The following is a 12601-nucleotide window of genomic DNA, read 5'->3' as shown; positions in this document are numbered from 1 at the left end:
ATGACACTGTGTAACATGCACTCTTTTATATTAAACTTCTTAGAATCCTAACCACTAAGAGGCCATAATGACCACTATAGGGCCCTATCCTTTTCTCCTTTCCATCTAACTTAAGGGCTTTATCTCCTGTATCCCGAAAGGCTACTCCATCCTTTTATGTCTTCAGTCAAAATTTATGTGGAACCACTGTGGAAACTCATAAGACATGACAGACTGCAAAGGCATTAATATGCTACTGACACCAGCTGTAAATCTTCATCTCATCTGCTGCTGACAGTGCTATTGCAAAGATTTCCAAGAGGCTGAAAGAAGTAGACTCCTGAGTTAAAAGAAAAAAAAAAAAGAAAACAAAAAAAACCCAGCTGTCTTAGGATCAACCTAGGTGATATAGAGAGAGTGCAGTCCTGCAGGGGAAAGCATTTTGAGAGGTTATCTATTGCTGACTTCACATCCTGCTGAAGTTTATGCTGTCCTCTTGCCACCACACAGGATCTGCTTGTTCTATTATAAAGGTCAGTTTGAAGTTACAACAATGTTGTGCATGATATTTCACTTTCCTAGTGCTTTTTAGGCTGATGATTTCCCCGAGTTCCACTAACAGAGGGTATCGAGAGATTCTGAGCTGTTGATAATTAAGGGATGTCTGGAACCTTGAAGTGGAAGCCCAGTGATCTGCAGCTTTCTGAACTCCACTCTTTATCTGCATACCCAATGCTGGCATGAACAGGACTCAAAGGATGCCGTGATCAGGCACGATAGGATGCTGGATGAATATGCAACATGTTAAAACTGTTTTTCCCTCATGCAAACTGCCTTTATAGCTGGGGAGCATTGTGGAGAAAAGTTATTTTAACCACATCCTTTGTAGTTTGATTCTAGGCAGAAAAAAGTGTGTTGTAAAGGATGTTTTGAGTACTTGGGAATAATATTATAGTTTACTTAACTTAAGGAAGTTAAATAGGTTATTACCTATTATTATTAAGGTTATTAAATAGGTCAATAATAAACAAGGGTCCTCATCACCATGTGGAAAGTCTAGGTCTATGACTCAATTGCCAAATTCCTCCCACACTTTGCAGAATGTACTAGAGGAGAACAGTCAGCGATTATTTTCACGATTATGCTCTTTTGATGAGGTTGCCACTCAAAGCATTTTTGCAACCACTTGACCAGTTTTATGGTAGCTCTCTGAATGTCAAAGAGATCTGAGGAGGAGGAATTAGTATTAAAAAATGAGAATACTTTAATCAAATTAAATGAAAAAGAGAGTTTTTGGCAACTATCTACTTCTGAAATTTACATGTAAAGGGTGTACTGTGTAATCAGAATTTTAACAAGGAGTCAACATCGTTCTCTCAGTGAAAAAATGACTTTTTAAAATTTGTTTGCTGAAGCTGAACAGCCTTGAAAGAAGATGAAAAGGTAGCCAATAAATTCGGTATCTTACTGAGAGACTCCGCAAATACTGAATATCACTATCCTAACAAATCTTAATGAAAAGCTAAATCTACCTGTGAACAGAGGGAGTTGATTGGGAATACATTTACTTCATAAAGACTCAAATCAAGTGGTCAGACAGTTCTGTTTTGTCAAGTTTGGAAAAGCTTTCTCATTAAAAAAGAAGAGAATTCTGTTGCACTTTATCTGCACTGGTGCACAAGGGTCCTGAAAAGATTTTGTTACCAGCCGCATGACCTAATGTGGGCAGCTGGAAAAAAGGTAGGAGTAATTGAAACTTGGAGCTAAACATCTCACCTTTCACACAAAAGCTGGTGGTATAACTGAAAATGGTCCCAAGAGTGGTTCTCTACTACACTTCCCCCAAAGAATTAATTATAGTGTCTGGCTTAAGACTGTCTTCGGGAAGGGAAAGCACATCCTTTCAGACCTGTGTGGTCTCAGAAGCATATTAGTGCTTAAAATGGCATGAGGAAAACTTTAGCCTGCTTCACTGGACTATAAAACATTTTTAAACAAGTAATTTAGTATCTTCTCTAGGCTGAAGAGTAAATTGTTGATTCAGAGGTTTCTGCTAAATCACCTGAAGTTCATAAACTTGTGGATTAAGACTACTAATAATTCAGCATGCATTAGATGTAGGATTTCCAAGCGATGAGGCCAGCAAATTGTATGCCAAGCTCCCACTCCATTTGTGAGCAAGTTGAGAAATGAAAAGTAAATAAGGATGAAACAATATATCCATTCCAGCCAGGTTTGAGGGCGGGGCTCAGAATCTTAGTAAAATGAGCTCTCTAATACCAAACCCCAGAATTAGACATACCCCACTGACACATTCCTAGATAGCGGGATCAAAGGCTTAGACATGGAGGTAAGTTTGCTCCCAAAAGCATGAAAGATGACGCTCTAATGAGTAAGCCTAAGTAGTTATTCTTTCAAAAATTACCAATCAAATAATGCAGGCTACTTCCCTAGAAGTAGAATGAATCAAGGAGAGAGAGAGCCCAGAACATACTTAGAGAAATGTTTCCAAACCAAAGTGGATCCCTTTTACGGTTCAGTTTTTGAGTTACTGTTTTTATGCCAAAAGATTCGTGTGTGTGTGTGTGTGTGTGTGTGTGTGTGTGTGTGTGTGTGTGATTTTTTTCTTATGAAAAAAAATTACTGTGAGATGGCTAATATTCTTAGCTTAAACTTTAATGAGTTTGGAAATTTTACCAAGATTCAAATGAGATTTTTCCCAGGAATTCACATGAAGGAAGTAAGACTATTCATGGAGTTAAAAATAAAATCAGTAAGCGTCAGATCAGAGTAGAAAAATGCAAAATTGCCATAAGGAGACAATTATAGCCTGAGTCAAATACAATTAAAGAAAGAATATATTCATAAGCTGATGAAAGAATATATTCATCAGCTAAGGAAGGAGAGAGAGAGAGAATTCTTTGACTGTGCTAATTAAAGTACTGACCATGGAAGAGGAATTCCTAGTCAGCAGACTCAGAAACTCAAGTCCCATTGATAAGACCTCTCCTCTGGTCCTATTAATCACTTGATTTCTCTAACTTCCACTCTTCTGATCTCTTGTTTGTTGGACCAGCTTTGGCTGCTGCGTTGCCCATATAAGTCTGCAGAGGAAGCAAATGTTCTGTTCATGAAACTGCACGTTTGTTCAGTACTTGTGAAAATAATTTCTCCATGGCACCTGATTTTCTCTTTCTTATACACAGTGTGTGTCAGAAAATGTGATGATCATGTGAATGCCAGCATCCTGATCTTTGTGGTAGTTATATTTTCCTTGGAAACTAGTAAATAATTATTCTAGTATGTAGATTAGTTCTTGTGAGCATGGTAGAGGTGAATCTGATCTTGAGAACAGGCCCACTATTAATATGTTGGCCGAATAAAATTTCTGTGCATGCATGGCTTAGGGAGAAAATGGTAGTAAGATGGGCCACATGATTGAAGAAAAAGATAAAACTATGGAAAAATGAGGTATGAAAGATCACAGTATACAATGACTATAGGAATATTGCTGCATAATTGCAAGGGCACAATTCCATAAATTTTACTAAAACTTCTAAAACATTCACCAGATGTTGCTACAACAAATTAGAAGAATGTAAGGAAGCATGATCTGGGCAAGCAAATTAAAGGAACATAAGGATATCAACTAAAGATTTGAAGACCTAGAGATCATTCCCAGCTGTTTCAGAAATATTGGAAAGGCCAAACAGATATGGTGTCTCTGTATTAATGGGCGTGTGATGCACAATGGTACTTTCTAGTGGGTTCCATTTAAAAATAGTCTGAATTTATTACAGAATGCTTCCCATGTTTTTGGCTGGAAACTAATTTACTAACAGAAAAATAGGCATGACAACAAGAAGACATTATTACTGAGAGATGATGCGAGGTTGTAGAATATAAAGATGATGTGAGAAAGAAAAAAAGATTAAAAAAACAAACAGAAACGTAGTTGCGCTAACATTTTGCTGTATACACGTAAAGTGTGTACCAGTGTAACAAGGAACAAACCTAACTCCACATTGGATCTATTCCTTTCGTTCTAACCTTTGTGATCTGTTGTCTGTGCTTAGTCACTTTTATAAAAGAATGTTGCCTCTATAGCCTGAACTATATAGGAACAGCCCAGTCTCAAGGTTCTGATATTAAAAAGTACAACAATTTTCCATTCATATGGAGAAAATGACATTCGTCTTGTTGGAGGTTTATAGGAACACTGTGACCAGTCCTGCCTGGACAGCTGCAAGAACAAAGGATTCTTATACCAAGAAGCTTGCAATAACCAGCCACGCCCCCTCTTTGAGTATAAAAGCAGCCTGAATTCTAACTCAGGTAAGATAATTCTTTGGGACACTAGTCTTCAGTCTTCTCAATCTGCTGGCTTTCCAAATAAAGTCCCTATTCCTTGCCCCAACACTTTGTCTGTAGATTAATTGGCCTGTTATGTAGTGAGCAGTACGAGCGTGGACTCAGTAATGCCAATGATATTAATGAGTAATACTATCTGACTGATGTTTATTGAACTCTCATTTATGGAATGTACCATAATTGTTTTATGTTATGTATCTTATTTTGTCTTCAGGACATTATGAGTTAAACGTTATTATTAGCTCCATTTTACAGACAGAGGAATGGAGGTTAGTGATGTCATATGACCAAAGTTACATCACTAATAAATGGAGCTATTATCTGAACCCAGGTCTCTAACTCAAGAGTTCAAGAGCTTAACATTACATTTGATTGTCAAAATAGTGATAAAGTATATAGAGAAATATGCCAATGTTTGTGTTTTATGGGGCAATGTATGAGATTCATTTTTATGCAAGAAAGTTAACTTAGAAGACAGACTGATAACTGGATTTTGAGCAATACTTTGAAAGGTGGAAGCTATGCAATTTAGTAGATAAAAGAAAATAGTATTTTCTTTGTTTTGTAAAGTACAGGCAATTTATTGGAGTCTTTTCAAGGGAAAACAAAATTTAGGGAATAAATTGCACCAGATAATTTTGAGTCTTATGTCTGTCCTTGAAAGCTATACACAGAAGGTCACCAAGACAATACAGAGGAAGAAGCAAACAAACAGAAGTTTATGGTGCTTTCTTATAATTCTGTAGTGCTTCATAGTTTTCAAAGTATTTTAATATATATTTTCTAAGTAGATTCTGCTGAAGTAGTATCTTGGATATATCATTTCCATCAGATTATGAGACAACTGATGCTCAGAGAGATGAAGCGACTTGCTTAAGCTCATACAGCTCGTGAGACATAGATCAAGGGCTGTTGTTCGTGTATCAGTTCTCCTACAAAAGTGCTGAATTGTTGAGTCATTAATTTCCACGAGTCCACGATTTAGTGAAGGAAAAAAGGTTGGGTTTCGATGTTAAGTCAGGTGGGCAAAATGATCAGATCAAATCAGAGAATCTGAAGTAGAAAATATGGCTAAATGAGAGGACTTGGAGAAGTGATAGCTTCCTGGTGACCTAGACTTGGATATTGGATTCATCTTATGATTAACATTCCCTTTGTTTTCTTATATTTTCTGAAGACAAGGGGCTTTTTCTCAATTTACTTTTACTCATAGGCCCATTATAGGCTATCTGTACTGGTAAGTTAGGGAAACAGGTGCACTCTACCTTTCTAAGAAGACCTTTAAAATATAGTGTTCAAAGTTTGTATAGTCGTTAAAAGCACTGGCTTATTGAAACCTAACTACACGGCAAAGTATTTGAGGACCGCTTAAATAACCTCTCTAAGCCTCTCTTTCCTTGTAAGTCATGCACGTATAAGGTACTAACATAGATTTGCCAGGAGGATTACAGAGCATAAGGTATGTGAAGTGCTTAGCCCAATAATGATCAATGAAGTGCTCAATAAATGGTTACTATTATTTATTTTACTGGAATACAAATACTTTCCATAGGAGTAAGTGAAGTTTGTAACATGGCATATCAGAGTTTCACAGAGTTCTAGGAGATCTAAGATTCTAAGATACTTAGAATCTTGTTTACTGAAATACGTCCAATATGTAGATATCACCAAAACACATCAGACTCAACATTTCCAAAACTGAACTCATTTTCTTTCCCTCAGAACCTGCTACTTGTTCTCACTTTCCTAATTAAATGAATGGCATCACCTGATGGTCCAAATCAGGTGGGACGTTGTAGCAAAGCATCTTTCATTTCCTCCACTAACAGTGTCTGATTATCTATAGACTCCACTCCTAAAATGTTGAAGAATCCAAACTTTCTCCATGTCTCACCTTGGTTAAAGCATTCATCATTTCTTGCTTAGACTACAGCAGTGTTCTCCACCCACTCATGTTGCATCCAGTCTTATTTTATTCCCTACTGTTCTCCAAAGTGAGTTTTCTTTTTTTTTTTTTAACAATGTATTTTATTGAATTGTAGTTGATTTACAATGTTGTGCTAGTTTCTGGTGTACAGCGAAGTAATTTGGTTATACAATACATACATATACTAGTTTGTATCTGTTAATGCCAAACTCCCACTCCATCCTTCCCCCAAACCCCTTCCCCTTGGCAACCACAAGTCTGCTCTCTCTGTCTATGAATCTGTTTCTGTTTTGTAAGTTCATTTGTGTCATATTTGAGATTCATCATATAGTATTTGTCTTTCTCTGTCTGTCTTACTTCACTTAGTATGATAATCTCTAGGTCCATCCATATTGCTGCAAATGACATTATTTCATTCTTTTTTATGGCTGAGTAATATTCCATTGTATATATGTACCTCGTCTTGTTTATCCATTCATCTGTCATAGGGCATTTAGGTTGTTTCCATGCTTTGGCTACTGTAAATAGTGCTGCTGTGAACACAGGAGTGTGTGCATCTTTTCGAATCATAGTTTTGTCCAGATACATGTCCAGGAGTGGGATTGCTGGATCACATGGCAACTCAAAGTGATTTTTCTAAAATAAAAGTTTGATAATTTCATTCTCTTCCCCTTAAAATCCTTAAATACCTTCCTATAGCCAGCTGATTAAAATTTGACTCTTTTAGCTCCATGTACAAAAGCTTTTCTGATCTGGCCTACCTTTACTTCTCTGATTTCCTCTCTCCTCATGGCCATTCTCTCTCTCACTGCATCATGTTTGTTTATGATTCTGTGCTTTAGTTCATATGGTTCCCATCTTCCTGGCAAATTCATCCCGACCTCCAAGATCAGGATGCTCAAACATCTCATCTCCATGGAAGACTTTCCTGGCTGCCTTGGTATTCTCTATACTCCCTCCTCTCTCAGTGCCAGAAGGCTTCTTCTGTAGAAATGACCACAACACTTTGTGTGTCTGCATTTGACCTCTGTCCGTAGATTGGGAATGACCTGAGGGCAATAACTAATTCCTATTTGGATTTACAAATTCATATCTGGCACTTACTTCCTTCAGTAAATATATATTCAACAAACATACTTGTTGTCAGGACATTTTTATTAGATAATTCTGCATCTGGACTGGTTAGATTAATGAGATTATTTTAAGAGAAATTAGTGTCCAGTGACATTTTAACAGCTTTATTGAAGTGTATAATATATAACAATAAACAGAGAGAAAAGTGCACCATTTGAAAAATTTTGATGTCTATATACCCATGTAAAAGTTACCACAATCAAGGTAATGAATGTATCCATCACCCTAAAGTTGCCTTGTATTTCTTTGTAATCCATCCATTCTATCTCTAAACCCTTCACATGTCCACGTAATCACCGATCTGATTACTATCATTCTAGATTGGTTTGTATTGTCTAGAATTTTATATAAATGGAATCCTACAATATGTGTGTTTTTTTCTGTCCTTTTTGCTCATTGAGCATAATTATTTTAGGATTACTTCATGCCCATTATGGGTGTCATTAGGATCACTAGTTCTTTACTCTTTATTGGTGAGTTGTATTCTATGCATCCCACAATTTATCCATTCACCTGTTGATGGATATTTTGGTTTTTTCCAGTTACACAGCTATTACAAAGAAAGTTGATTTGAATACTTGTGAATAAGTCTTTACGTGAACATATATTCTCATTTTTCTTTATTAAATACTTAGGAAAGGAATGAATCATATGGTAGCTGTGTGTTTAACATTTTAAGAAATTGTCAAACTGTTTTCCCAAGTGGCTGAACCATTAGCCGTTTAACATAACCACCCACAGTGTATGAGAGCTCTGCTTTGTCTACATCTTTGTTAACACTTGGCATGGTCAGTTTCAGTTTTTGTAATCTCAGACATTCTAATAGGTGTGTAGAAGTATTGAGCTAAGGTTTAAATTTGCATTTCCCTAATGACAAATGATGTTGAATGTGTTTTCTGTGTCCTTATCTGCCATCAATATCTTTAAAGTAGTTGTTTAAATATTTTGCCTGTTTTAAAAATTTTGTGGAGTTTGGTTTCTTATTGAGTTTTGAGAATTCTTTATACTTTCAGAATATATAAGTCCTTTATCAGATAGTGATTTGCAATTTTTTTCTCCCAGATTGCAGATTCTCTTTTCATTCTCCCAATATTGTCTTTCTAAGGACAGAAGTCCTTAATATTGATGAAGTCTCATGTATCTTTTTCTTTTATTTATTATGTTTTTAGTTTTATATCTAAGAAATCTTTGCCTAACCCAAGATCACTATTTCTCCTTGGAATCTTATCAGTTTTTATTTTATATATTTTGAAGCTCTCTTATTAGATGCATAAATGTTTAGAATGTTGTTATTTCCTATAGGTGAACTGACCCTTCTATCATTTTCAACTAATCCTCTTTAGGCCTGTTAATATTCTTCTAAGAGCAACTTTCTGTGATATTAATATAGCAGTTCCAGCTTAAAAAATTGTTAGCGTCATATCTTTTTGCATCTTTTTACTTTTACATTTAAAAATGCATTTTCTTACTGATGGCGTACAGTTGGATCTTTTCATACATTTTGATACTTCATATCTTATAATTGGTGTGTTCATACCTTTTGTGTATAGATGTGGTTTAAAAATTTTTTCCAGCTATATTGAGATATAACTGCCAAAGAAAAACTGTATATATTTAAGGTGTAAAACATGATGATTTAATATACATATATAGTGAAATAACCAACAATTATATTAATTAACTGATCCATCATTTCACATAGTTACCTTTTTGTGTGTGTGTGGTGAGAATACTTATGTGATTTTAGATATGGTTGAGTTTACATCTATCATATTGGTATTTGTTTTATATTTGCCCAGTCAGTTCTTTGTTCCCTCTTCCCTCTCTTTCTGTTTTCCTTCAGAGTAGTCTAATATTTTTTATGATGTTATTAATTACCAATTTTGGCTGAGTAGCTACAATGCTTGTGTGTGTGTTTGTGTGTGTGTGTGTGTGTAACTTTAGTGGTTTCTTTAACTTATCAGTCTATCTACAAGTGATCTCATGTCATTTCAACTCCAGTATAAGAACCTTTGACCATTTACTTCCATTTCTTCTTTCCAGATCTTCGTGCTATTGTTGCATCAGTTTTACTGTGATGCATGTTATAAGCTTCTATAATATATTGTTAAAAACTTGTTTCAAGGTGTAGGTGATGTATCTTTTTTCCATGGATGACTTTATTATTGGTTTTAAGTGTCTTGATTTTGCTATGCCTTAATTTTCTTCGTGTTTGTTGTGCTTGGCATTTGTTGAGCTTCTTTCATATATTGATCTATATTTTTCATCAAATTTAGAACATACCAGCCATTATTTCTTCAAATATGTTTATGTTCGTCCTTTTCTCTAATGTCTTTTGGGGACTCTAATTACATGTGTATTAGGTCGCTTGCAGTTTTCCCTTAGCTTGTCTCTTCACTTTTATTTTCAGTCTCTATTCTCTTGGTGTTTTATTTTATATAATTTCTCTTCCGTGTTTTCTAGTTAGTGAACATATTCTTCTGCTATGTATAAACTGATGTTACTCCTATCAGGTAAAGCTTTCATTCCAGATATTGTAGTTTTCACCTCTTAGAAGTTTGGTTTAATTCCTTTTTTATTTGTCACATCTCAATTTAGCACGTTCTCTCCTCTAGCTTCATGAACACATGGAATACCATTCTGTTAACTTTTTTCCTTCTAATTGTATCATCTGTTTTATTTTAGGGTCAGTTTTGCTTTTTCTCCTCATTATTGGTCATATTTTCCTGTGTGTTTGTGTGCATGGCAATTTTTGATTAGATGCCTAACATTACAAATTTTACCAGTTGGGTGATAAGTATTTTTTGTATTCCTATAACCATATTCATGAGCTTTGCTCTGGGACCCATTTAGGGTACTTGGAAATAGTTTGATCCTTTTGGATCTTGCTTTTAAGTTTTATGAGACAGGACCAGAGTAACACTTCATCTAGTCTGAAATTTGCCCCACCAATTGGCAAAACATTTCTGAGAACGTTTCCTAGTTCTCCATGGATTAAGAGGTTTCTTACTCTACTTGTGAGAACAGGCACTATTTCCACTCCTGTGTGAATGTCAGGATTACTTCCTCTAATCCTTTTGCATGGCTTTTTCCCAGGCCTGTGTAGTGTCTTTATGTGCATGGGCTGAGCAGTGCTCAGCTGAACACTCCAAGGGAATGAATGCTCTGGAGATCTTAGGTATTCTCCATGCAGCTCTCTCCTCTCCAGTACTCATCTCTCAAATTCTAGATGCCTTATCTCTGGACTTTCAGCTCCATGTCCTCAGCTCTGGATATCTGCTGTGCTTTGTCTGGGTTGTCCCTCTATACCATAGCTTAGAATCTCTCTTCCTTAGCAATCAGGAACAACTGTTGGGCTAACCTTTTCTTTTTTAAATTATCTGATGCCTAGTATCTTGAGAACTGTTGTTCCATATATTATATTATCTGCTTTTATTTACTTCTAGTTGTTGCAATCAGGGGAATAAACCCTTTCCTTCTTACATTATCTTTGCTAGAAGCAGAAATCTTCCTAATAACTTTTTGTGTGTGTGTGTGTGTGCAATAAGGACAGATAACATGAGATCTATTCAACAAAATTTTAAGTGTACAGTACACTATTTTTAACTATAAGCATAATGTTGTCTAGCAGATCTCTAGAACTTTTTCATCTTGCATAACTGAAACTTAATACCTGATGAACAGCAACTCTTCTTTCTCTTCCCCTCGCCCTAGCCCCTGGTAATGACCATTCTACTTTCTGCTTCTAAGACTGACTATTTTAGATACCTCATATGAGTGGAATCATGCAGTATTGTTCTTCTGCAACTTTTTAATAATGCTAATTAAAAAAAATTTGTGCTGGTAAAGCTCACGTAACTATTGCAGCATTGTACGAATTATACTAATACAAGGAGAGGAAAATGGAAAAAAAAAATACTGTAATCCCACTTTCCAGGAATAATTGCTAAGAGTTTTATTTTATAGTTGTCAGTTTTAAGTATGTGTGAGGATTACCTTTCATAAATAAAAATTAGATAGTTCTGTTTATTTTGTACTATAACTCTAATTTGCTATCTGGAATATTTTTATATAATTCAATAATTTCCTCCAGTATGATTTTTAATTGTTCCATGGGAGTCCATTTTATGGATATGTCAATAAATTATGTGCCATGATTGTCCATAATTCTGTGTCATAATTTATTGGACCAATCAGTTACCATTCAGCATTTATGTTGCATCTAATTTTTCACTATTATAAGTAGTGCTATGGTGATCATTCTATTAGATAAATCTTTTTTTGCTATTAATCATAATTTCCCCAAGAAAACTTACTAGAAGTGAAATTACTGGTTCAAGGGATATGTACATTTTAAAATCACTGAATATTTAAATAGCCCACTTACTCCAGGCTATTCTAGGTATTATTTTTTAAATCATTTTTACAAATGGTATCTTCTTGTTTCACTTTTAATCCATACGCTTGATCTTTGTGTCAGAAACCTCTTCCTCTGCCCTCCTCCCACCCCACAATGCTATGCCTTTAATTCTGCTCAGAAAAAATTCACAAGGCATTTTGACTTGTCACTCGGTTTTCTTCATTCCTTGATAAATTTTAGTACCAAAGTACTGTGCCTTGTTAATTGCCTCTCTCTCTTGTTTTGACTGGATTCTTTCTTTCCCCTCAACTCTCAGTTATCTTGTTTTCCTAATAAAAATATTGAGTTTATTGAGTTTTATATGTTAAGCCCTAATTTCTTTCCTTATAATGTGAAATATTCTTTAAGGTGAAACCAATATATTTTTACCTCATTAATCACCCACAGCCTATTCAGGGCATCAGAGAAGCAATTTAGAAATTCACAGGCAATTCAGAATGCAACATGAGATTAATATTGCATCCAATGTAAGGAGATAGTCTAGTTGCTGCATTTCCTTCTTGTCTTTGGGCTCAAAATCCTGGAACTGGTTCCAAGATATTAGTTGTATCTAAAGCGTCAGACAGATATTACAGCACAAATAGAATTGAAAAGGATAAATATAGATGATCCTCCTCAAAAGAAGCAATAATAGTACTCCAAGCAAAATAGAAATGTTGGCTTAGAATGTGGACAGAATCTTGTTCCAACTTTTCAATGTCACATGGGCCAAGATATATTACAGAAATCACACCTTGCTTTCATTTCCACTGCTGCTTATGTTGGATCTC

This window comes from Hippopotamus amphibius, chromosome 14 (assembly GCF_030028045.1).
Source record: "Hippopotamus amphibius kiboko isolate mHipAmp2 chromosome 14, mHipAmp2.hap2, whole genome shotgun sequence".
NCBI classification, from domain to species: Eukaryota; Metazoa; Chordata; class Mammalia; order Artiodactyla; family Hippopotamidae; genus Hippopotamus; species Hippopotamus amphibius.
The sequence above is the reverse complement of the archived record's forward strand: the minus strand, read 5'-3'. Positions refer to the sequence as shown.